The sequence below is a fragment of the Lissotriton helveticus genome, chromosome 4_1 (genome assembly GCF_964261635.1).
Source record: "Lissotriton helveticus chromosome 4_1, aLisHel1.1, whole genome shotgun sequence".
NCBI lineage: Eukaryota > Metazoa > Chordata > Amphibia > Caudata > Salamandridae > Lissotriton > Lissotriton helveticus.
This window is the reverse complement of record NC_136063.1, coordinates 1046636281-1046663417: the sequence shown is the minus strand read 5'-3', so window position 1 is coordinate 1046663417 and position 27137 is coordinate 1046636281. Positions and strand designations below refer to the sequence as shown.

At 47.1% G+C, this 27137-nt stretch overlaps 2 long non-coding RNA genes across 2 annotated transcripts in view; both read left to right on the top strand.

Annotated features, from left to right (window-relative positions):
* The window catches only part of LOC144828971 (uncharacterized), a 43462-nt gene extending 18254 nt beyond the window's left edge, over nucleotides 1-25208 (top strand). The window contains exon 2 of the long non-coding RNA XR_013610566.1: nucleotides 24886-25208. This is a non-coding gene — a long non-coding RNA (uncharacterized LOC144828971). The remainder of the gene's footprint in view (nucleotides 1-24885) is intronic.
* Nucleotides 1147-1940, top strand: LOC144827425 (uncharacterized). The gene is made up of 3 exons (XR_013610182.1): nucleotides 1147-1201; nucleotides 1296-1361; nucleotides 1905-1940. It is a non-coding gene; the product is annotated as an uncharacterized LOC144827425 (long non-coding RNA).
* Nucleotides 25209-27137: the final 1929 nt, after the last annotated feature.

Genomic DNA, 27137 nt, shown 5'->3' with positions numbered 1-27137 from the left:
CACTGTTTGACCCTGTTTCACGTTCCTTTATTCACATTGTTCTAGTTCACCCTCAGATAGGGCTCTCTTCAACCAGCTCTAAAATAAAGAATAACTTTGTGCACTGAACATACTTTCAAGCAGTGCTTTTCTTCAGTTTTTTATATGTCTGTCAGTGATTTTTGAGGGCAGCAAAAAAATTCTCATTTTATCTACCGTGGACAATATTTATTTATTGAGTTTTGCTACTATAAAGCAGCAGCACTAAACGCTGCAAACAGAAATCGAGCAAATAAACACCTCTTGCAAATCTGTATGGCATCATGGTAATAATAGCAAAATGGTAAAAATTAGCACTTACCAAAGGAAAAAAACGAACGCCACCACACACGATTTATTTATGATCACCCCTTTTATTGAAAATCACCATGTGGGTTTCAAACGGACCTGCAACAACATGGTCAAGGGTTAATACACACACAAAAATGGATGAGGATGCACCCCACATAATTAGGCGGTCGTTTAAAAATAACCGAGGGCATGTGAGACTCCCAAGCTATTTGTGAAATGACCTGTGCAATCGCAAGATGGCGTCCAACAAGCGAAGCGCTCACAAAGATAGTCTAACATTAATGTTGTTTCATTTAACATCATTACCATCGTTTGACAGGTATGAGGTATTTATGTCCCAACCACTCTTACATACAGTGGTCTGGCTGACCAATATCATATGTTTTATTTAATATTTGTGATTATTGTTGCATTGTGTACCATCATGATAATGAACATCGAGTATACTTCTAAGGTGCAAAGCTAATAATTATCAATGTCTATTTATACTAACTGCAATCTAATTATCATGCTTGCACTGATACCAACAATAATATTACCAATGAGATTAATCGAGGACCATGGCTTTTAATAATCAACGCGGGTCTTTTTTCCACCTCTACACGCCAGTCCCGAATCACGTGGTATGGTTACCATAGTAATATCAGAATCAGGAAACTCGGCTCGCCATTGCGAGTAAGAGCGGCGTCCTCTGCCAGATTCAATCGGCGTTACGTAAGTTTGTCTTAGTCTTTGCAACCTGTTTGTAACTATTCTTACTCAGGTCTCTCATGACAACGGGCGGTATTAATGATCCCCCTACATATTGTCCCACAGGCATCACGGAGTGATTATACCCGCAGACCCGAGTTCCGACATCCCTCAACTCTGGGTAAGCTTTTGGACGGAGCTCCCAATGCGGTGCATGTCCTGTTATTTTGTTATGACAGCATCTTAGAGTGACCAGTTCCCTTATTCGTTTGCAGATATTACTGTACGAACTTCCCAGAACTACACTATTGAACTCGTGCCATATCTATTTTTTTAACTGGGTAAGCAAGCTCTATATTTTCGCATTCAAATGATTACTATAGCTTAACAAGCTTTTGTATCAATTACTCCTCGTGTTCTATTAAAGACACGCACCACGCGGAGTGATCCCCTGCGATATCCACAGTCTGTGACCTCGTGACAATTTATTTACCAATCAAGGTAAACCGCGACTATTGACAATGACGCATTCCCTATCAATTGGTGGTTGAAGCATCTTGTTTTAGATAATGCCACAGTCACCGCCCCGGGCCAATTCTCAGCTTTAAACGCTCGATTTGACCGATCCGATATACTCTGAATTTTTAAATCTACGATGACGGTTTTGATCTACTCCTAAAAATAACTGTCCCTACTTATCTAAGAATCTCCCCATGCAGGTAGTACCAAATGGTTACACTTGCCTAGTTAAGGATTTCAAATTACCGTAACGTTACACTCTCTGGTTTAGCTATGTGTGCTTTTATTGGTCTTGATTACATAATATGAGGTATATCCCACCACTAATAATTATAACTCTTCTCTATTTTATATACACTAATCAGGTTGCCTGCCCCTCTTTTTGTCCTGATGAAGACCCCACAGCAAGAGCACGACTAATCCCGGCGAACATTTGAGTATCGAAACGTCGACAATAACCTGTTTGGTCGTCAACTTCACGCCACTATCTTTACATTTATTGTATTATGTGAAGTATGATATCTTTTGATTTAAGCTTCGAACCAACGGTCCTTTGTTTTGTATGTAACTCGCCAATACAGTTTTGTTAACAGGCTGATTTTACTGTCACTAATTCCCTTCCATCACAATATCCTCACCCGATCACCTCCCTTTCCCTCCCTGGGGCACTGTTCAACCGTTTAAAATTATTGATCAGTTGTCTAGTATATTCAGTATACCTAGTCCCATTGTGAATAAAACAATGTGGATGCATTTATTGTTTGTGTAAATAATTTTTTGAATTGTTCACATTACATCACACTCACGCTGGGACCCCTTCCTCTTAGTACTTATATAACCCAGGTCCCAGTGACTATGTTTGGGTAAACCCCCTTATTTATACATGGCGCATGCGTAGAGAGTACAACTGCTACACGAAAAAAAGGAAAGCTTTACATACTAACATAGAAATAAAGGAGCATATTATCAACAAAAGGCGATACATTATCGCCGCTTTTATCGACAGGAAACTGCTGATAAAGCGGCGATAATGTGCTTGATAATAGGCCCTTGTAACTTCCCATAGCAGCCCAGGTTCTGGTGTTAACCTGGGCTGCTAGGGTTATTCACAAGGGCATAATATCAAGCCCATTATCGCCGCTTTATCGGCAGTTTCCTGCCGATAAAAGCGACGATAATGTATCTCCTTTTGTTGATAATATGGCCCATTGCTCTTTTTGTGACCAGTAAACTTAGGTGCATATTCTCAAGGAGTGTTAAAATTATCGCTGTTTTATTGGCAGGAAACTGCCGATAAAACGGCAATAATGAGTTTGATAATACCGCCTTGTTATTCCCCATAGAAGCCCATGTTAACACCAGCACATAGGCTTCTATGGGAATTCACAAGGACGTAGTATCAAGCCCACCCTCCCAACATCAATAAAAAACTCCAGACAATGCAGGTACCCGAGCTGGAAGGCCATTTTACAAATCACTGCCCCAGAAAGGTGGCGTTCCCCGCGACATGTACGGGGAGAGAGAGAGAGCTCCAAACATTGTTTTTTTTAAAAAAGACCCGAGGGGTGCCGCTCACCGAGACTGCGGGGAGTGGGACCGTTCCCCAGTGCTCGGGGCACCTTACAAGCCCCCATTATGCAAAAAAATTGCCCCCGTAATTTGCCCCCCCAGAACCTAATGAATAAAACGGACTACTAGTTTTTTTTTCCACCGCGTACAAGTACTGCACGAGTACCCAGCCATTTTTTATTAAAAAAAAATAATAATAATTGAGCCTAAAGATCCATGTACCACCCCCTGACCAAGACTATAGGGTCAGAATGTTTTTACCCTGCCCCCTTTCCTTATTTCTCAACTTTGTTTTACTGTTTTCTTGTGACTCTGCTCTCCCGACAAACAAGATGGCTGCCAACACTTCCTGGTTTGGAGTATTGACAGCCAATCAGCATGCAGCTCTTGCTCGTAATGGTACGTATTTCCATACGCGTACGCCGCGATTTTCCTTTAATAAATAGAGCCTAAACATCCATGTACGACCCCCTGAACAAGCCTAGAGGGGCAGAATGTTTCTAGCCTTCCCCCTTCCCTTATTTCTCAACTTTGTTTTACTGTTTTCTCGTGACTTGGTTCTAGCGAGGCACAAGATGGCCGCCAACACTTCCTGGTTTCGAGTGTTGACAGACAGTTCACAGCCAATCAGCATGCAGCTCGCGCTCGTAATTGAACAGATTTCCGAACGCGTGCTGATCTCCGTCTCTAGATATCGCTATGATTTTACTTGCAATTTTCTCAGAAACTACTCAACAGATTTACACTATTTAACAAAACGCACAATCTGCGAACAGAACTCTACCTCTCTGCCAAATTTCGTGCAATTCTGTTCAGCCGTTCGGGCTGTAGCCCTGGCTAAAGGTCCCTATGGAAAATTGCACGGGGAAAACCCGTTTTGGGACCCCCATTTTTTCTCGGCCCCCACTTGACGAATCGCCCCCAAACATTCGGGGAAGGAGCGGAACCGAGAAGGCCATTTTCTTGGAGAAATTCACGAAGATTTGTCCACCAGCGCCAAAGTTATTCCAAATAGAATGTTGTGGATTTCCTATGGAAACTAGGTCCTAACTATAACTACCTACTGGCGACCGCCAGTTGGTAATATATATAGATATATAGATATAAATATAGATATAGGTATACTATATCTCAGTAAGGGGTGATTACACCACCTTACCCAGGCTGCAATTGCAGACCTGTGGTGTCAGTTTGGAAGGCTAACAAGGGGTGGCACAATACATGCTGCAGCCCCTGGTAGGCCTAGGGTGCACCTATGCCCTGGGTACCTAAGGTATCATATACAGGAGCTCACACAGGTGACCCAGTCCCCAATCTGGTATGTACCTAAAGTAAATGGAGTCCATTTTATAGAGAAAGCAGATAGTCTGGGGTCCTGAATAGCAGGATCCCAGTCCAACTAATTGAAAACCAACAAAACACCAGGCAAAACGTGGGGGTAACCATGCAGTAAGATTCCACCTTCCTACACCCCCCCCCCCACAAATGAAAGGAGATAAGGCTAACCTTGCCCAGTTGAGCCTATATTGAGTAAATGGCCGTATAAGGAAGTACCTGCACTAGCCCCTGTCTTATGTTCCACTAAGCAATCCCTCACCCTATGGGTATCAGAGGGTATCCACCATTGGGAATTGCTTCCTGTGGGGTTTTTTGGTAAAGTAAAAGGCTGGTGTTGGGATTGAGTATTGAAGTGATGCCCTACTAAGGTTGGGCTCAGCGCCCTCAAATCACTGTCCACCATGAATGCCTTTCTTTCCATGACTGAGTTGCACTGTGCTCTCAAGGTCATCCTTTGGCGGGACACTGGAGGGACAGGGGAGGTTTGGAACCACTGGGTCCCAGGTTTGCCTTTGGCCAACAGAGTCTATCTGGGGGAGGTTCCTACACAAGGGTAAGGGAGATCCCTCAGAGGGTTGAGGAATGTTCACCTGACTAGGGCTACTAGACTGGGTGCCCCTAATCTGCTGATGGGGGGGTTCCTCTGGACAGGGGCCCATCGGGGGTCCACTGACCTCCCTGACCCCTGCAGCCCTGTGCTGACTGAGGCAGGGTAGAGAGGGGCAGGTTACCTGCTCCAGACTGGGTTCCACCTTGGAAGGGTCCACTGACATCAGGGGCTCTGCCAGGCCAGGCCTGACTACCTCTGGGGCAGTAACTTCACAAGGGGTAGGGTCAGTTCCCTGAGGGGGCTGACCCTCACCTAAAGTATGGTGGGAGGGAGACTTTTCTTCCTCCCCAATGCTCCCTGTCTGAGTGGAATGATCCATTGTTTCAGGCTTCACAACACTAAAATCTGTCTGGGTTTGGGCTGCGGCCCTCACAGCCCCACTAACCTTTTCAGGAAGGCCTATCATTGTGGAATGGGCCTCTTCTTCTACCTCAGCCCAGGCTGAGAGTTCTAGATTATTGCCTAGTAAACAATCTACAGGCAAGTTTGGGGACACTGCCACTCTCTTTGGGCCAGTGACTCATCCCCAGCTGAGATTTATTACAGCCATGGTATGATCTGACTTCACTCCATCAATGTTGGTCACCTGGTAAGTAAACCCTGGTAAAAGCTGTTCTGGGAGCACTAGTTTCTCAGTCACCATGGTGATATTAGCCCCTGTGTCCCTATAGGCCACAGCTGTCTGACCATTGAGGTGGGGCTCCTGTTTGTACTTGCCCAAGGTATTGGGACAAGCAGTGAAGTTGGCAAAACCCATGCCACCATCCCAGACTAGAGTTGCTGTAGTAGGGGACCTGGTTAGGCCAGAGTCCACCTGAGTTCCCCAAGAAAACCCAACCAAATTTTTGGGGGCACTCCCACAACCTGGGGGATTACTACTGATAGTAACAGGAGGTGCTCGTGTATTACTTGGAGGAATATGTTCCTTATTGCTGGCTTTTGGGCAACTGCTGTCAGTTTTCCAGTGGCCAGGTGTCTTACAAACATGGCAATAAGGTTTCTTGATAGTAGAGGAAGGAGTTTGGGACCCACCCTCTTCAGAGAATCTTTGGGCCCTGTTGTGGGTTTATCTTTAGATTTATCCCCACCTTTCTCTTGTGGTTTGGTGGAATCTTTCTTCTGGTCACCACCCTGATGTTTAGGCCAAACCCTGGTTCTGACCCATTTGTCTGCCTTCTTTCCCAATTCTTGGGGAGAGGTCAGATCAGAGTCCACCAGGTGCAGGTATAAAAGTTGGTTCTGACAATTATTTAGGGTCTGCTCCCTCATAATCCAATTATACAATCATGTAAAGTATTGTACTTTGCTGCCCAGTAACCATCCTCCCAGAGCCTTAGTAGCACAATCTACAAAATCAGTCCAGTCCTGAGTCTGTGTCTTTTGGGTGTCTCTTAACTGCAACCTATACTGCTCAGTGGTTAAGCCAAACCCATCTATCAGAGCACTCTTCATGACTTTGTAATTGTTAGCATCCTCTTCTCTTACAGTGTGGAGCTTGTCTCTACCTTTGTCTGCAAAGGAGAGCCACAAGATTGCTGCCCACTGATTCTGGGGTACCTGCTGTACTTTGCAGGCCCTGTGAAAAGCAGTAATCCATTTGACTGATAGGGGGGGGGGAATCTTGCTTAGGTTTCTATGGTTATAAGACCTATCCCTACCACTAAGGATCTTGCTGCCACCATGGGACTCTCGTCCCATCAATTTTCTCTCTCTCTCAAGGTCTAGGGTCTCATTTTCTAAGGTAATCTCTTGCCTCCTGATCCTGAGTTTGGCTTCTCTCATCCTAGATTCATGTTCCCTCTTCTCAGGAGAACTTCTTCTCCTATGAGCAGAGGCAGAGGACCCTACTTCTGAACTAGAATGGTTAGATTCCACTGAAGGTGATCTCACCCTTCTAGATTCACCATTAGGTCTATGTGGGGGAATGGTCGGAGGTCTAGATTAGCCCTCTCCATCTCCAGGTAGCCCTGTGTCTCCCAGGTCAGGTTCATTTACCACAACCTGATCTGCATCATCATCATCTTCAGAGTCCTGGTGAGGAACCCCACTAGGATCTTCTGATGATGGATGGCCCCCATCCCTACTACCTTGGGTATCTGGATCTGATGTTTTTGCTAAGTCATCTGCCACTAAGATATCTATCGGGTGTTAGGTGGTGGGAATGTGTCCTTGCTTTAATTTTCTTATGGTACACAAACCTCTTAACTCTTGGAAAGAGAATGTGTCATACTTAGTTGGCAGTACTAGGCTGTCATCTTGCAGAGGCATACTAGGCCCTGCCTTTAAAGCCATGACTAGTGAGGTGTGGTGTGTGCACCTACCTACACTACTTGGTTTCCTACTAGAACCTCTCTAGAAGTTGTAGTCAGGGTGTGCTAAGCCATTAACACCTACAACTTCTAAGTTCGGTAGAACTTATGTATTATAAGTCTTGATTTGTATGTACCCTACTGGTACCTTAATGTGATTTTTCAAATGATAGTCTCAAGATTATTTGGTACAAACAATGCAAGCTGTAATCCCACACGCTGCACACCAATGTGAGAGGTTTGCCTGGTATATGATGTCCACTATTCTAGTGGGCACTTTGCACCAGTCCAAACGACTCGTATTGATGGAAGGTTGTAAAGTCAACCTTATAGAAAGCTATCCTAGTGGTAGCTGTGGAGAGAAGCCTTCAGGCTAAGACTTAGAGGCGAGTTAAGCAAGTTGTTTTACCATTTATAATCTCTTGAATGATCAAATGAAAGCACACCACACAAGGTATATATCAAATAAATATGTATTTATTCTAAATACAACCCCTCTGGACTCTTTATGAGGTCAAAGGTAAAAGTACAATACAAGGAACTTAATTAGCATATGATAAGTAGCATAGTATACGTTATGCCCTAGGGGCCTCACAAACCATATACTAAAATAGTAGTATAAGAACCACGTGTGGAATAGAAAGCAGACCTAGGGCCTGTGGAATCGCTGGGGCTACCTAGAACCACCAAAGGTTAGGATGCAGGAGGCCCACGGGAGACGCGTGCAGTGTGTAAACACAGCTGCGGGTTACCATTGACTTTCCATGGAGAACAAACAAGTTACAAATTTACAGTTTAAGGACACTTCTAGGTTAACTACGATGGAACCCTTTTAGACTAGAACACTTCAAGAGTCAAGACCCACGGGAGCACCGGAGTACTCCTGTTACCTCACCCAGGGAAGCCGGGTGCATAGGTGTCTTTTGGTGTTGGGTTTCATCGCCGATTCCAATGGAGAACTGCGAAGAAGTGCTGCAGGCGACCAGAGGAAAAGTGTCCGGGTGGATCCAAGGGTGGATTGAAGATCTGAAGAACCTGAAAGCAGAAGGGACAGAGTCTTGGTCACTTGCCAGTGACCAGGATGGCAATGGGAAGATGCCAGCCAATGTCGGGTGATTTCAGGTCAAAGAGTTGAAGCTTGTCTCTTCAGCCACGGGGTCGAGGAGGCGTCGAGGACAACCAGGAGCTGGATTTGAGCTGTCCCACGAAGGATCTAGTTGACTGCGGTGTCGGTATCTGAATTGGACCCAACAAGCCTTGGCAAACGCAATCGAGATGTCGAGATTGGCTTCGGTGCAGACCAGCAAGGTCTGAGGAACTTCTCTTTTGGTGGGAAGTTGGAGCAAGCCTGGAGCAACCAAGAAAGCAAATCAAATCAAGGATTGGTCTTCGTGGGGGCTCACAAGCCAACGGACTAGGAACCGCGAAGACGCGTCGAGCTGAAATGCACAAAGCGGGTCCACGGGACACTCGTGGAGTGTGGGCCTCTGAGCTTCGGTACAAAAGGTGCTCGGGGCAGGGGCTTCAAAAACCCCAATGCACAACTTCGGGATACCTTGGGAAGTAGGCTCAGCTTGCAAAATGAAGGATGTCCAGGAGTTCCGGTCCCACGTCTCTCGTGTCGGCTACGGGTCTCAGCTTTGCTGGGAGCTCGGGTCAGCGTCAGAGATGTCTGGAAGTCCATGTCCTGTGTCGCAGATTCTTCGGGATCCGGTGGGAGCCTCGAGAATGCAGACCGGCAAAGATGCAGTTAGTGCCTGTTTGAACAGGGTGGTCACTCTTTGACCACAAGGGAGATTTCTTCCATCTTCCAGTAGATATGGAATGTCGAAGGTCCAAGATATATGTTGCAGAGTTTCGTCCAGGGTAATCTAAAATCCTAGTGACTGGGTTCCTATACTTATACTAAGCTTAGGGGTTGGACTAACTCTAGGGTCCCACCTAGGGGAGGGCGAGGGTTGGGGGTGGTTACACCCCTTACCCTTTGTACAGTTTCACGCCAGAGCTGGGGCAGAGCGCCCCAGCAACCAGTTTGAACTGGGAAATGCATGGAGCACCTAGTGTGCCCCAGGCAGTATCTGAAAAGCATTCACTGAAACCAACCCACCCTGCCCCAATACACTAAAGCCTGTCTGGGGAGGTGCCAGCACCTCCCTGGACAGGAAACCTATTGTCCAGGCCTCCCCTGCCAGAGTTTTGTCCAGCAGCAGGAGGGCATACTCGTGTCTGTGGGAGCAGCTTCCATTTTGTGATGCTGGGGCTCTGTTTAACGTTAACCAGGTTTACCAGTAACTACATGTCTTCTCCCTCTAGAAGGGTGGAACTTGGAAATGCATAGAGCACCTAGTGTGCCCCAGGCAGTATCTGAAAAGCATTCACTGAAACCAACCCACACTGCCCCAATACACTAAAGCCTGTCTGGGGAGGTGCCAGCACCTCCCTGGACAGGAAACCTATTGTCCAGGCCTCCCCTGCCAGAGTTTTGTCCAGCAGCAGGAGGGCATACTCGTGTCTGTGGGAGTAGCATCCATTTTGTGATGCTGGGGCTCTGTTTAATGTTAACCGGGTTTACCAGTAACTACATGTCTTCTCCCTCTAGAAGGGTGGAATGCTACCCCGCCGCCAGAACTGGCAGGGGGGTAGTATTCCAAAGTGTTTGACACCTTACAGAACATGCTTTGATAAAGCCAAACCAAAGTTAGCATTAACCGCGAGGATTATAATGCACTTAAGAGTATATGGTATGGCTATATCATAGAACAGCTGTGATGAGATGGTTCTGAAAGCTGCAGTGGGGCTCAGCTCATGTTAGGGCACCCTCTCACACAAAACCAAGCACTCTGTCTCCAGGATTGTCAGGGCCTGCCATAGGAGTGACTTATAGGTTAATATGTATGTGTGTGTATATATATATATATATATGTGTGTATATATATATATATATGTAATATATATAATATATAGATGTATAGATATAGGTATACTATATCTATGTAAGGGGTGATTACACCACCTTATCCAGGCTGCAATTGTAGACCTGTGGTGGCAGTTTCGAAGGCTAACCAGGGGTGACACAATACAGGCTGCAGCCCCTTGGTAGACCTAGGGTGCACCTATGCCCTGGGTTCCTAAGGTACCATATACAGGGGCTCACAAGGGGGACCCAGTAACCAATCTGGTATGTACCTAAAGTACATGGAGTCCATTTTACAGAGAAAGCAGATAGACTGGGGCCCTGAATAGCAGGATCCCAGTCCAACTAAGTCAAAAACCAGCAAAACACCAGGGAAAAAGTGGGGGTAACCATGCAGTAAGATTCCACCTTCCTACAATGACCTAAACTCAACCTTTGCCAAACGGATACTACTGAAACACAGGCTCGAGTTCAGCTTTCGCACTAAAACACAGTGCTAGGCAGTTGTATAATGGGCGGAGTGCGAAAAATGCACTCTGCACAGGTAGGAGGCCAGTAGTCTGAGATAAAACCCTGCAGCCCTCTACTGGAATGATTTGATATTAGCCAAATGTGATAAAAGACCTCCATAGGAATATGGCCAAATTGGGGGATGTCGGGGCAGGCAGCAGTGGAAGACCACCTTCCCTCTGCTTCTCCCCTTGACTAGAGATGTAGGAATGGAGGTCAAGTACTCGACCTTTCTGAAGTGTACTTGTAAGGTTAGGAATTCACCAACTGCTTTTCATGCTGATGCGTTGAAAAGCTTTGACTGGATCACCTGTGTGTCATCATTAGAAAATACCAGCACCCATGAAGCCTGTGACTGTTTCCCTTTCACCTTCCTTGCTTATGGGATATAACAATAATTGATACAAAACCCACTTGGATCCCATCATGCTCAGTAAACTTAAGAAGTGCCTTAGACACCGTACATGGCCCTGTAAGCTCTTATGTTGGGGGTAGTTTTTAGATTATCTCAAAACGAAAATGGCGTGTTCTGATCCACTGCTCAAAGAGGAGATTCTACTTTGACACAGCATCCTATACATACTTCACATCTCCTCCCCTCCCACAGAGTGAGTGTTCCCGATTTTCACATTCTACTGTTCCTTGGGCAGAAATAGAGAAATCTGAGGATAGGAAAGTGACAAGACCGTACATCACAAAGATAGCTAGGCACATCTTAGATCCCCAGATTACCTTGTGATGACTAAGGCTGATGAGCATATGCTCAGAGCCCTGACGTAGAACGTCAGAGGCTTTAACAATCACCGCAAGGTTTGTAATGTCATTGCATGTCTGAAACGACACATGATAGACCTCGCCCTGTTGCAGGAAACACACCTCTGGTATCCAGCAAGTTCCTCACGCAGAGTTCGCCACAAGGTTCCTTTAATGCTGCTGGGTTCTCGACTCCCGCCAGGGGGGTGCTCTTGTGGGTCAATCCAAACTCAGGCATAAAACTTGACCTTGGTGTTAGCTGATCTGGAGGGGTGGTACACTATTTCCAGGTGCACTGGGAAAGGCCTAGACTTAATTGTAATTAATGTATATGGGCATAATTATGATCACCGGCAGTTTTATCACTCCCTTTTTACATGCCCTTTGGTCACTACCTCACTGCCGCTGTTGTTGGGGGGTAATTTTAACTGTGTACTTACTTAATCCGTCTTTAGGCAGGTCGGGGGACCTATCAGGCGCACTTCTGTCGCAACGAATGCTATTGCTGATGCCATGGTTCGTCACATTACTTGGTGTAGTTGGCCATTGGGCTTTGTGTATTCCTCCCAGACCGCCACCCTATAGAGGAGCGGGGTGTTGGCAGAATGGGCCATCCATGTGGAATAGGGGCGGAGATGCGCACAGCCCAGCTTGCACTTCAAAGACACTGCCTCAGCTTACACACACAGAACTTTGCATGAGCCTATTGTGTAGTCAGACATCCTGGCTCCAGGGCAGGGAGGCAGGACAGTCCCACCACTTCTGTGGGGGGAAGGCTTCAGACATTTCTTCCAGTTCAAAGCTGGCACCAGGATGAAACTAGGACCATCAGACCTACTCTTCATTTCAATTCTGGACCTGCTGAAGGGCTCCCAGTGGGCTTCCCTTCTGCCTGTGGCCTTGTGTGTACTTCCAAGGACTGCCTTGTTGCCCAAGGGGGTTGCCAAGCTGCCTGAAGCCTGCCCTGTGCCCTCAGAGGACTGACCTGCTTCCTTGTTTGAAGTCAAGACTTCCAGAGTAACTCTGAGGCCTAGTTTGCTTGCCTCCTGATCAGAGCCTCATGAACAGAAAAGGCTTCAACCATCTTGAACATGGAACTCAGCCTGAGTGAGTCCTGACCCTCCAGATGGTACCCAGCCCTGTACACTGGGACACGTGCTAACTAATTACTGCTCAAAAGTGTTCTGAGACTAGGACCTCCCAGTTGGCCGATACACTCCAGGTGCATCACCAGTTAGCCTGACTTAACGGTAGCTCCCACTGTGTTCACTGCAGCAGCAACACCTGTTCAGTGGCTCCTTGCAGAAGGGGTATCCAGTCTCTTGTCGGCAGAGCCTGCAGCTTTGACCCGCTGGAGAACTTCGACTTCCAAAGAAGAGGCTAACGAAGAAATCATCACTTTGACCTTGTTCAGTGTCTCCCTGACAGTGACACATCCCTCACGGACACCATCGGCTGCTTTGCCCACCGAACTTTACCTTATCAGAGATTTTTCCTAAAAATGTCTTCAGCATCTGAAGTAACTGGAAGACAGAGCCAAATCCATTCTGTGTATCTGAACTGCTCTCCATTGCAGTCAGCCATAACTTTCGATTTCACCTAGGTCGCATATGACTAAATGTCAGCAGTTGGTGCATTGATCTTTTAGGCACTGTTCTTCTCTTAAAACTTTCAACATTCATAACTTTGGTTCTACTTATTGTATTTTTATTGTTATGGTGTCAAATATTTTATTAAAATGTACTCTACTTTTCAAAATTGCTGTGGGATTTTTCTTATGCTTTGTTGCTGCATAAATACTTTATACATTGTCTCTAAGTAAAGCTTGACTGCTATTGTACCAAGAATACCAAAGGATTAAGCATAGGTTGATTTAATGACTTTTTGAGGTTTACCTTGACAAGGATTGTGGCTTTTGCTCGAGAAAGGCTTCACTCCCCTCTGCCAACAATCCAACAATCCAATTTCTCACAAAAGGGCAGTGCCTCACTACTTGATGAAAGGTACCCATTCCTCTTTTGTGTCTGGCACATATCAGTGTTTGGATTCTACCTATTTTATATAGGCATTCGGGTATGAGATAGGCTCTATAAAAATATATATTTGAACTGGCTGAGGTAGAGCCTAGACATGTTCACCAGCTCCCTGGCTTACATCTTTGCCTCCACCCATTCCTCCTCCTCTAGGGGGCCTCGGTCTTGTTCCCATTTTTCCCTAAGGGTTAGCAGTAGGTCTGGCATATTCACCACTAGGAAACTGATTATTCTGGATATGGCTTTTTCTCTGCCCATTCAAAGACCAGCTTTGGCTCGAATGGGTTGAACTCTGAGACATAAGAGAGGTGTATTTTCAAAATGTCAAAGAATTTGAAAGAATTTCTAAAGAATTGTGGTTTATGTAACTCAAATCCCTCCTGTAATTGTAAGAGATCTCCCAGGCTGGATATCTCAATGGTATCCCGTCTGGAGATATTAGTCAGCCTGGGCACCACTGGGAGCCACCTACCATGCTATAGGGGAGTTTTTTTTAATGTATTTTGCTGTGACATTCTAGGTATCTCATGGCCATTATTCAGTGGGTATCTTGGTGACTGACAGCAATTCCGGGAAACCCAGTAGCCATATAGCTGAGACACGATAGCCCCATGCAAGGTCTACTTTATCCGTAAATAACCAATCCTTTATTGGGAGTAGTTGAGCCACCTGATAGTATCGTCTAAGATCAATAAATTCCAACCCCCCCCCCCCATTTTATGCTGACTGTTACATTTGATGAAGGCCACCCATTGGGTCTTTCTCACACACAAGTAGCTTGTGACCACAAATACATTAGGGTTATTGGAGAATATATAATGTTTGAGTTAAAGCAATCAAGAATAGAGCCCCTCTGCCCAGGATGGAGACTGGCAATTGCTGTATCTTTGCAATTGCAGTTTTCAGTTGGCAGATTAGGGAGGTAATATTCATCTTCCAGCCAGCAGGTCAAGAGATATGTGCATGCCCAGGTATTTAAAGGCAGAGGCAATTGTTAATATCTATTTATCTGTATGTCTATCTTTGTCAATCCATCTCCCTCAGGTTGCATAAGACACCGTTATCGGTCACTGGTATTAATAGAGATTTCTCCCAATTAACCCAAAGGACTGGTTCTAGGTTAGGACCAGAGGCGAGAATTATACTTCAACTCTCTTTGCTTTTATTATAGCAGCCTTTAATAACATCTGCTTTAATCTTTTTTTTATTTTTTTATTTTTTATTTTTTATAAAGGACACAATTTAATTAAAAGACCCATAAGACCTTGGGAGAAGGGGCCCATTAAGCCCAATAGCAACATGTTTGTAGTGCACAGGGGCAGCCAATCCAGGATCCCAATTGCATACATAGTCCTTCCTCGCCCTCTTTCTTCGCTGCTCGCAGCCTGAAGCTGTTTTTAGGTCTCGCCTGAGAAGGACGCGAAGCGCGTTCTCGCCGAGAACTATAGTCGTCGGCTAAGCCGACAACGAGTGGAGACAAGAGATGGCCACGCGCGCATCATTGTTAATGGGAGAGGTCGCGCGCGTGAGCTTCTACCGTAGTGACAGAATCAGATCACGACGCGTGCCTCGTGAACAGTTCACGTGACTTTTACGTTTCTTATGCGATGACGAGCACGCTTTCACTTTCGCGAGCCGCAGACCACGCCGGTATTGCAGAGCCAAAAGACGGAAGCAGCAGAGTTCACGGACCTCTGACGGGCTTGTTTAAAAACAGCACCGCGCACGCTTCACCAATGCCGGGGAGCAGCCAGGCTGGTTATGAACTAGGTATCACTACGGATACTCAATTCCATTTACAGCCAAACTCCTATTAAGTGCCAATGCATATTATACGTTCACACCAACTTGCAGACGGTCGCATGCTGGGCAGGGCAGTTTGCTGTGACAGGCGACACCATGTGGCAGTACTGTGGGCAAGGGTCAGGGCAGTAGTCCCTTACCTTGGGCATCGGCGATGCTGCCGGCAAACAGCAGGGCCAGGGCGGCCAGCAGGCAGGTCTGCAGGAGGGGCCCCATCCGAAGGCTGCCCGTCCATGTCCAGCCGTGCAAACGCGACCCTCCCCGGATGAAAACTCCACAGCCTGGAGCCCAAGAAGGAGAAAAACACACCTCAGCGGAAGGCCGCCCTAACCCGCGGGCGCGCATTGCGTGCCACAAGCGCATGGGGTGCGGCGGTGCCAGCGTGCGCCTTCACTGTCCCTGGTTGTGCCTGTGAAGGCGAGCAGGCATGCCTCAGCCCCTCACGCGCCCGCTGTCGGTGCTGCCAGACTCTGCCTCACTGTCCACAGTACCACGGGCAGAGAGGGCCCCTCCTCGGCGCAGCGCGCACAGCCTGTCCATTCAGGGGAGGCGCCGGGGACTCATTGCTCCCTCTGTGCGAGGGGCGGGCGCATCCTGCTGGCCGTGCACGCTGTGTCACTGTGCAGCCTGCTAGCCTCTCCCGGACTCTGCAGGACAGCGAGGAGCCCGGGCACATCCTCCATACAATGAAGCGCAGCTCGGCCGTGAGCAAAACCAAGCCTGGACCTCTGGAATGGGCTTTGCCGGTGTGAGCTGGGGCAGCGCGCTTTCCGAGGGTAGAGGTGGCAGCAATGCCACATACACCACTACACAGACGTGATTGCCACTGAGGGCACAGGCAGACGCAGGGGAGCCCAGCTCACTCGAGAGACGTGAGCACAACCGGCAGGTCACACGCGCAGATATCACTCGATGTCTCTGTTCTTCTTCTGAACTTTATTACAATGGGTACTAGTGAAGAGACAGCAGGTATCTCTTGCTGTGCAGAACAACAAGCTGGATCATACATTTAAACTAACAGCCAGGAACATAGCTTCAAATGGTGCAGCAGGTGCTGTGGCACCGGGCCCCAGAGGCTTGAAGGCCACCAAATCCTGATTATTGCTGTATTTTAGAGTTCAAAGGGCAGCCAGGGCACCCATTACCTTCCTTGCAGTAGGGCCCACGTCACCAATAACAGACAATGCTAATTTGATAGTACCCAACTGTTATGGTTTGAGAGATTGTTTTCACTGTTAATGCCTCGAAGTAGATGATCAACTGAAACATGCCCACATCTCTCCGTTACATTTCACCCCCTCTCACATCACCCAGTCAGTCTCTCGAAGTTCAAGGTTTCCATGGTCCTGGGCAAACATGAAAGGTGGTGCGGGCTTGAGGGAGTGTTTCCAGGCACTAGTGAGCACACAGTGATTTCTTCATGGAAGGCACCACCTCACTCACAAGCAGGGGTAGATGGCAAAACGACGAATTGCAAAACAAGCAGTAAAGAGAGTTTTGGTGGGTGTGGGGGTCAAACCTCCCTAGTTAAGGCCGGCGGTGCAGACCCATGCTAGGTCTGACCTGGTGTGGCTAAGCACCCTGGGTTTTAAGTCCGTCGGCGACACGGGAACACTTCTTTTTCATTCCTTTCCATCGTAAAAGCCGATTAGGTCTCTTAAGTAGATACTAGGCGGTTCAGTGTTCGCATCATTTAGTTTAACGCATGGCAAGAGGATTGACTGTGTGTTCTTGGGCAAACAGGCCAACTCAGGGGTGCTAGGGGAAAATGTGGAGCTGATGATACACACCGGAGGACATGTTGGTCTGGAAAGAAGGGAAGCAAAAGGAAGGAGAGGTTGGATTTTGGACTAAAAGTAGGTCCAGTTCTAACAGATGCCTGCAAACACTTTAATGATTGATAACTATTGCTTGTTTTTTAAATAGTGCTTTGTACCTCACAACGTTCCGTTTCTATAAACTGCAAGAAACATATGCTGGCCTCCTAGCTGGGACTGACACGGAGTCCTCCAAGGGAAAGAAGCTTTCTGAGCAGAGGCATAACGCAAAATGATGGGGCCCCCTGCAGGATCTGTTGAGGGCCCCGAAGTCTAATATATCTCACTAATATTAATTAACCCTGGCCTGGATGGGTGTCTCCTGAAGGGTTGTGGGGCTTCCAATCCCCCCCCCCCCCTCCGCGCCACAGGTGCCTCCTTTTGAATGCTGCTGGCTACTCAGCCTCGAGGAATCGAAAGTATACCAAATCAGTGCTGGAGTTTCAACCAAAAACTGGTTCATGCAATTTCACATGTTCCAGATGTAACTATGGTCCTTCAACATTTAGAGTATGGAGTGCAGCTGGCAAAAAACTAAAAAAGAAGAAATCATCTCATTCATGAGACTAGTGGTTGTAATTCACAGTATCGAGGTCAGTAATATCACCTTTCATATTTTTTGACTTAACAGCATTGACTACCAACATACCATCATATGGAACTATACATTCACCATTCTGATCTCAAGATCTCTCCGGTCCAGCATACTTCAATGGTTCCGCACATCATTAGCCAGCAGTAAGTGGAGAGTCCTGCCTTCCAGTGCTTAATTTGTAAAATTACTGAATAAACACATGCTGGGGCCCAGACCTTTTCTTAGGATAGACGCACCATTGCTAACAAGTGCCTGAGATTCGAACACCAAGCAGCCTTGCCTCACCTTATGCCTCTTTCTTTCACTACTTCCTGTTTCTTGTCCTCACTCACAGCACCACTCAATGCCACAGCACCATTCAATGCCACAGCACCACTCAATGCCACAACACCCCTCAACGCCACAGCACCACTCAGCGCACAGCACCCCTCAACGCCACAGCACCCCTCAACGCCACAGCACCCCTCAACGCCACAGCACCCCTCAACGCCACAGCATCACTCAATGCCACAGCACCACTCAACGCCACAGCACCACTCAACGCCACAGCACCCCTCAACGCCACAGCACCCCTCAATGCCACAGCAGCCCTCAACGCCACAGCAGCCCTCAACGCCACAGCAGCCCTCAGCGCCACAGCATCACTCAGCGCCACAGCATCACTCAGCGCCACAGCATCACTCAGCGCCACAGCATCATTCAGCGCCACAGCATCATTCAGCGCCACAGCATCATTCAGCGCCACAGCATCATTCAGCGCCACAGCATCATTCAGCGCCACAGCATCATTCAGCGCCACAGCATCACTCAGCGCCACAGAATCACTCAGCACCACTGAATGCCACAGCACCCCTCAACGCCACAGCACCCCTCAATGCCACAGCACCCCTCAATGCCACAGCACCCCTCAACGCCACAGCACCCCTCAACGCCACAGCACCCCTCAACGCCACTGCACCCCTCAACGCCACAGCACCCCTCAACGCCACAGCACCCCTCAACGCCACAGCACCCCTCAACGTCACAGCACCCCTCAACGTCACAGCACCCCTCAACGTCACAGCATCACTCAACGTCACAGCATCACTCAACGTCACAGCATCACTCAACGTCACAGCATCACTCAACGTCACAGCATCACTCAACGTCACAGCATCACTCAACGTCACAGCATCACTCAACGTCACAGCATCACTCAACGCCACAGCATCACTCAACGCCACAGAATCACTCAACGCCACAGCATCACTCAGCACCACTCAACGCCACAGCACCACTCAGCACCACTGATGGCCACAGCACCACTCAGCACCACTGATGGCCACAGCATCACTCAGCACCACTGAAGGCCACAGCATCACTCAGCACCACTGAAGGCCACAGCATCACTCAGCACCACTGAAGGCCACAGCATCACTCAGCACCACTGAAGGCCACAGCATCACTCAGCACCACTGAAGGCCACAGCATCACTCAGCACCACTGAAGGCCACAGCATCACTCAGCACCACTGAAGGCCACAGCATCACTCAGCACCACTGAACGCCACAGCATCACTCTGTGCAAACATTCAACAACAACTGGTTCTAATATGTTCTCTCAATGTTTCAAGCTTTATTACAAATGTCACAAAAAGATGTTAATATTTCACTGCTGTTCTTGGATTTTCATCACAATAAAATTCAATGAACATAATCTTCCAAAAAGTTATTTACAAAAATGTAAGCTATTGCCATTATAAATTACAATAACTTTTATTTAAGTATTAATTATTAAAAAAAATAAAAGCCATTGTTATTTGTAACATTAATACATCTAAGTCATGTAAATACAACACATATTGCATTACAAATGCTATAGGTGTCACGTTTGCGAAAGTTAAAAATATTGGCATTGTAAATGACAAAGCTATTAATTACGCTATTTTCAAAACCAACACATAAATAAAATATTTGTCATTTACAATACCAATAGATCAAACTTTCCTAATGCGAGACCTATTGCATTACAAATGCTTGTTTCTCTTCTTCCTGCTCGTTTATTGTTGTTTAATTGTGTTCTTGTAGTATTTTTCAAGCTTTGTATGCTTAGCTGGAATCTTTTATGCTTCCACCCGGGCCGCAGGAGAATCTCTTCGCTCCTTTCACTGCCGTTGATTGAGGTGCCGCGTTGCGGTGCGGTCCGCTGCCCGCCAGATGGTGCTGAAACTTCCGACAGCTTCAGCTCCAGACATGCAATTCCTGTCAGGGCTGAAACTGACAGGATCAGATGTCCACCGGGTGCTGTGCCTGCCAGAGCCTTCTATTACGCCTGGAGAGTGACACCCCGTTGCAGTGCCAGTAATACTTATGCTCTTTTAGAGCAGCCGCCCTGTGATCCTTCCAGGGTCGGTATAGTCGAGTTTCTGACGCCCCTGGGGTCCATAATCTTTACCTAAGGGAACACAGCAGTACGTTTCTACGGGAACACGCTCCCATGCAGATTCACATATAACCCCTATATATATAATTGTTTGGCAACAATGGGAAGTGTTCCCGGGGCATAGACCCTTTAATTGGTGCGGCACTGCCCACCGCAAACCTTTGGCTGTTCTCACAGTCCCATTACAGCAGCCACAGTCAGTCCTATCATCCCTGTTGAAGGGAAACTTGACTACTGGCACCCCCCCCCCCGCCCAGTGAAGTTATTTTGGCCCTAACCCACTCTGACATGCTAGACCGTGACCAGATCCCCCACTCTCGGTCCAATGTTTGGGTCCCCTTAGAAAGTTTACCGCAGTATGTGGCGTCTGCCTACGCAAACCCTTAGAAAAAGAAGCGCTCAGCTGCCTGAAAGCAGAATGTCCCAGACCCAGCTTAGAGGGGAAGGTGGTCCAAACGCCTGAGATCAACCACAAAATGGCGACATTCCTAACAAAATTTATGAAAGATCATAAAAAAGGAATCAATCACTCCTGGCGGGCTTGCCAGGATAAGCTCTTAGATGCAGTAGGCCCTTTACCAAAGGTACTAGACATGGCGGAGAATGCCAAGGCCACGGGTTCAGCAATTTACCCGGACACGCTTTCGGGATGGGCACAGAGGGCAGTTATCTTTTTGGGTAATGCCAACCACGCCCTTTCCACTGAATGCAGGCGGTCCCTCCTAATAAAGTTGGACCCCAAACTTGGGGACCTGGTTGTATCTGAACACACAAGATGATGGACGGAATGTTGCACATTGGCAAAACATTCACCCCCAGCCACAGATCTGGGTTTAATCCATCATTATTTTGCTCACCACGTCACCCCAGTTCAGACATGGCCATTTGCAAATCAGTCTTGACCCTGTGCCTCATGGGAACAGTCTAGCCCGAACTGCCAAGCCATGTCTTCCCTGGACTGGAATCAAGCATCCTAGGACCAGTTTCTGGCTATCAGCCGTCATCAGCCATGCCACTGGAATCAAGCTATCCTGGCTGATGATGGCTGATTGCCAGAAACCGGTCCTAGGATGCTTGATTCCGGTCCAGGGAAGACATGACTTGGCAGTTCGGGCTGGACTGTTCCCATGAGGCACAAGGTCAAGACTGATTTGCATATGGCCATGTCTGAACTGGGGTGGTGTGTTGAGCAAAATAACGATGGATTAAACCCAGATCTCTGAATGGGGGTGAATATTTTGCCATTGTGCAACTTTCCGTCCATCAATTGTTGTTTTTGCATCTGGTTGTATCTGAGGCAGGGGCAGTGGCCCAAGGGGGTCTCTTTGGAGACCCTTTTGTTAAAGAACTTGAGAAGTTTGTTAATACTTTCACTTCATAGGACAAAGCACAGACGTCCATTAAGGTGTTCCCCTCTCTGGTTTTCCAATGGGCCAGCCGTGGTAAGGGCTGCTCGGCCTCCTGCTTTGCTTTCCAACCCTTCTCCAGAGGGAAAGGTTCCAGGCGAGGCAATGGCTATCAGGATTAATCCTAGTTCGTGAATTTCTATCCAACCAGAGCACAACGTTTCCGTGGGAAAGGCTCTAGAGGATACAGCGCCAATACCAATTCCGGTGAGTGTTCTCCCTTTGTCAAGCATACATGTGGGGGGCAGACTAGCATCCTTTCCAGAGGCTTGGCGACCTCTCACATCGGACACATGGGTGTTACAGACCACCCAAGGTTTTCATATGGAATTTTATGGGACCCCCCCTTCCAAGCATCTAGACTTCCATCCGATCCAGTTTTCTGCGTCATAAGAGTTGTTAATAGAGGCTGAGGTCCAGGCCCTGTTGGCCAAACGAGCTATCCAACCGACCTCAATCCACCCCCATGGATTTGTCAGCAGTATTTGTCTTGTGGACAAGGCAGACCAGTGATAAACCTGCAGGAATTCAATGAGTCACTAGTATACAGGCACATCAAGATGGAGGGCCTTCACCTCTTGACGGATGTCATGTCCTGCGACCCGCAGATTGGATAGTCCGCCTCGATCTCAAGGATGGTTATTTGGCTGTCCCCATTTTTCCGCCACATCGATGCTTCCTTCAGTTTCTTTGGCATCAGCAGGTGTTCCAATTTTCAAGCCTGCCCTTCGTACTTTCCCCTGCTCCCTGGTGCTTTGTCAAGGTACTCAAACCAGTGATGGAGCACCTGCGAGCATTCAGTGTCTGCCTCCTTGTATATTTAGATGATATGCTTTTCATGACTTAGTGTTCCCAGCAACTGACGACCCAGCTGCAGACAGCAATACACCTCATGGAAGGGATGGGTTTTGTCATAAACCGGAAGGAATCCCTTATGAACCCGTGTCAGATGGCGACTTTTTTGGGTTTGTGATCAATTACTTGACTACCACACTTAGCCTGCCCTCTCAAAAGATTGCCAACTTTCGGCACAAATTGAGGCGCACCTTAGCAAAGTCTTGGACTTCCTTGCACAAGATAGCCCGCCTAGTGGGTCTGCTGTCTTCCTCCATTCACGCAATTTTTCCGGGCCCGCTGCATTATTGAGCTTTGCAACGACTCATGGCATCACACCTACCTAAAGGTCTTCCGATTGTCAAATGGTCGGCCTACAGGATGAGGTCAGAGATGAAATTTCGTGGTGGCTTTCACACATGGATGTCTGGAATTGAAGGGCGATCTTCGGGTCGGCTCCAGACCTCATCATAGAGTCAGACGCCAACAGGTCCGCACGGGGCACACATTGTGGAGAATTTTCCACAGTGGGGTCATGGTCTCCCCAGGAACTGCATATCAACTGCTTAGAGCTCCTGGGAGGGTCATTTGCTGTCTGCTGTTAGACGAAGGACAGGGCTCAGGCATTTGTATTACTCAAGATGGACAACGTATCAGCAGCCACATATATAAAACATTTGGGGGGTACACGCTCCAGAATACTTTCAGACCTAGCGGACAGTTTGTAGCAGTACTGCCTGGACCATCAGGTCTCTGTCAGAGCGGAGTAGCTGCCGGACCAGGACACCCAGGTGGCGGATTGGCACTCCAGACACTTGAGGGACCCCAGCCTTCGGAGCTTGGACCCCGTGGTCTTTGCACAGTTGGGGGTCCTTTTTCTGTCGACCTGTTTGCGTCCTGACTGCCCCGGTTTTTCAGTTGGAGGCCGGACTCTCTAGCAGCCACGACAGATGCATTGTTAAAGAATTGGGCGGTGGAGAAGGGATATGCCGTTAGCCCTTCGCCATGATCAATCGGTTATCAGCCCAAGTCCGGCGCCAACAGGAGGAAGTCGTCATGGTCATGGTGATTTGGAGGTCACAAGTGGTTTCTGGTTCTACTGGAACTTTCCTGGGATTTTCCAATCCAACTCCCCCAGTTTCCTCACAGTCTTCTCAATCCAGATCGGACACCCCGCCAGGAAGTGCTGAAAGGATTCCTCCCCTTGATAGCATGGCAGATTACAGGGAACGATTTTGTGCCAAGCTAAAGAGCTCCTCACTAAGGAATGGGCAGAGAGCACAATCAAGCGGTACAAGTCTGCTTGGATCCGCTGGACACGTTGGCGTCTAAGAATGGGCGTTGAACCCCTTGGGTGCAATAGTCGTTCACATTTTTTACTTTTTAGCGGATCTGGCGTCTAAAGGCTTGGCTTATAGGTCTATCCATGCCTTTAGGTCCGCCATTTCTGCAGGTCATTCGCCGGTGGACGGCGCTCTGGTGAGGGAACACCCCATAGTGTGCCGCCTCCTCAGAGGAATTAGACATTCGATTTCCCCCGGCCCGAGATACTCTGCGCTTTGTGATGTCAATCAGTTCCTGAACCTTTTCCTTTCCTGGCAACAGAACGATTCCTATCTCGGAAAGAGCTGTCTGCCAAGTTGGCAATGCTGTTATGGTCTCTTGCAGGTGGATATCATACGTCCAAGCCCTGGGTATAACGGGAACGCTTTTCTTCCCCTCAGGGGTATCATTCACAATTTGTAGGACAAAATCCCATATGAGAACCGCCATGTATCTGGCTATTACATATTCCCCAAAACTCTGTGTAGTACAGTGTCTAAAGACGAATGAATTAATGTCCATGGAGTTTAACCCCCCCCCTGCCCGCGGGAGAAAACTCCTCATTGCCCTGAGATAACCGCATATGGCAGTGTCCTCTCTTACCATTGCATGGTGGGTACGGTGGATCATGCAGGAGGCAGGCATTAAACTGTCCTCCTTTGTGGCCCACTCCGCCAGAGGAGCTATGGCTTCTAAGGCGTTCTCGCTGGGAGCGAGATTAGAGGACATTATGAATGCTGTGGATTGGTCCTCAGAGACTACGTTCAAGAGATTCTACTTCAAGCCGGTGCTGGATATGGCTAATTTGGTGGTAAGCAAGCTTTGAACCACCATAATCCTCACCTGCGGTCCTGACAAAGAATAAAAATTGTTCCTAACTATCGTGTAGGAAAGTTTCAATTCTGTTAACGAAGCGTAGGCGAGGATAATCCCACCCGGCGAGAAGGTATTCTCTTTGGAGTCCCTCCCTAAGGCGCAATTACAGGTTTAGGATGATGTATGATATTAATGTATACTCTATGGCTGACTTGTTCATGTGCAAATGAATATTTAAGAATTATGACGATACTCGAGGTATGGATTCATCCCTAACTTTTATCTTTGGTCATAGGTGCCGAAGGCAACAAGTCGGACCAGTGAGAAAGAAATGAAGACCTGACTCGCGCAATGAAAGAGGATGTACACTATGTATGCAAACGGGGTTCTGGATTGGATGCCCTTGTGGACTACAAACATGCTGCTATTGTCCGTAATTGGAGCCTTCTCCCAAGGTCTCATGAGACTTTTAGTTTAATTGTGTTCTATTTTAAAAAAAGAGAAAAGAAAGGTTAAAGATTTGGTTTTTCTTCGCTCCTTTTTTTTCTCGAAAAAAGATTAATGCAGATGTTGTTATAAAGGGCTGCTATAATAAAAGTGAAGAGAGTTGAAGCATAATCCTCGCCTCCTTGTCCTTAATAGAATTTAAAGTTTCCGGCACAATAGTTCGGAACAATTTTCATTCTTCTCCATAGATCTTAACAATGTACATAAGGCGAGGGATCGAAAGTTCAGAGCATTGCACATATAGCAAGACTTCATAAGCGTATAATGCAATACCATCTTCGTGGTCTCCTATCCTATGCATTCCCTAAATCTAGACTCAGTCTTCACACATTGACCTAATGGCGCCATTACTAAGGCGAAGAAAAGGGGGGAAAGAGGGTAGTCCTGCTTCGTGCCCACAGTATTTGGAAAGGGGTTGATATGGCTCTGTTCACCCTTGCCGTAGCCCACGTAGCATCAATTATAGAGCAGTTTTACATATACTTCAAACAGTGGCAGTACATTCCTATTTTCATGTACCTTCTGTAGAAAGGACCATTTAACGGAATCAAAATCTTTCTAAAAATTAATCAAGTACACCGCACTTGGCTCAATCAATTGCTCCTCGTAGGCCAACGCCACATGTGAGTATCTGATACAATGTCTTTTCCCCTGATGGGCATAAGCTCATTCTGGTCCCAGTGTACTAGGGATCTAATCACTCTCACTAGCCAATTTTCAAAATGTTATTAATATTTTGGACTCCGTGTTAATTAGCAAAATTGGCCTATCAGGTGCACGTTAGAGAGATGGTTTTCCCTGAACAACCACTGCGACTCTGCTCAAATCCGCCTGCTGCAAGAACCCCAACTCAAGGGACTCCTCAAACACCAAATGCATCTGTAGGATTAGCCTGGAGTCATAGTGTTATAAAGAACTCTAGTATGAAATGATTTGGGCCTGCTATCTTGCACACGGGCATTTTTCTAATGGTTCCTGAACGATTTTGATCTCTTTTCTGGAAATCCAAGACTTCTCTATCTGCGTTTGGCAATTTAGGCAGGGTGAGATTGTGTATTATAGGCTATTTAGTGACAATGGGTAGGATGTACCACTTATTGTATAATTTTGTTTAATATTTGGACAACGTATTTGCTATTCCCTGAGAGTTCGAGATCATTCTCTGCTCTGAGTCATGCACACAAGAGACAAACCTAGCTTCGGCATCTCTCTTTCGTCAGTCAGTAGATCATCTTGCCAAATTTATCTCTGGCCTCATAGATTCTATATGTCAAGGCCAGTATAACCACTCATAGGTTCTATATGTCAAGGCCAGTATAACCACCTTTCGGCTATTCCACATTTTAGTTTGTAGTGACTCCTCGGCTGTATCTAGGCATCTAAGGAAGAACTAACTTGAAGAATCGCCACCTCAAGTTCCTCTATAGTTCTCTAGTGAATGAAAAGCTGCCAGTTTTCCTTTATTTTGCTTGGTCGTGTATGATATTATTTCCCTCTTAATGACTGTGTTCTGAGATTTCCATACAGTTGCCTTGGATGAGACTGAACTCTTGTTAATGGTAAGGAATTAGCCATTATATCCAATCCCCCCTTCCCCTTCAACCCATTGCTAGTTGTATAGGGTAGTGTTCCAATAGATGTCTTAGAAGTATCCTTGAGTAATCAATATCCATGAGGATGACAGCTGGTATAAAGACATAGTCCAATCTGGAATTAAAGTCCACCCACAGCAGAAGCCTGGATAGGCTTTAAGCAATTACTTGGATAGCCTCTGCCATATATCCTCTACAAATGTGTGCAAGACATACCCACTAGCAATTACCAGAGCTTGCCCTATAGGGATTCAGAGATGATGGGCCACTGCTCCAAGCGATCATGGCGAATGTCTTTTATTTTGAAGGGGAAAGATTTGTGAAGTAGTATAGGTACTACCCTGGAGCCTTTAGTAAAACCGTAATGGAATACTCTGGATGTTGTGTTCCAGCCCATTGTCAATGGCAAAGAATCATAAACGCAGATTGATAAAGAAGGAATATGTTT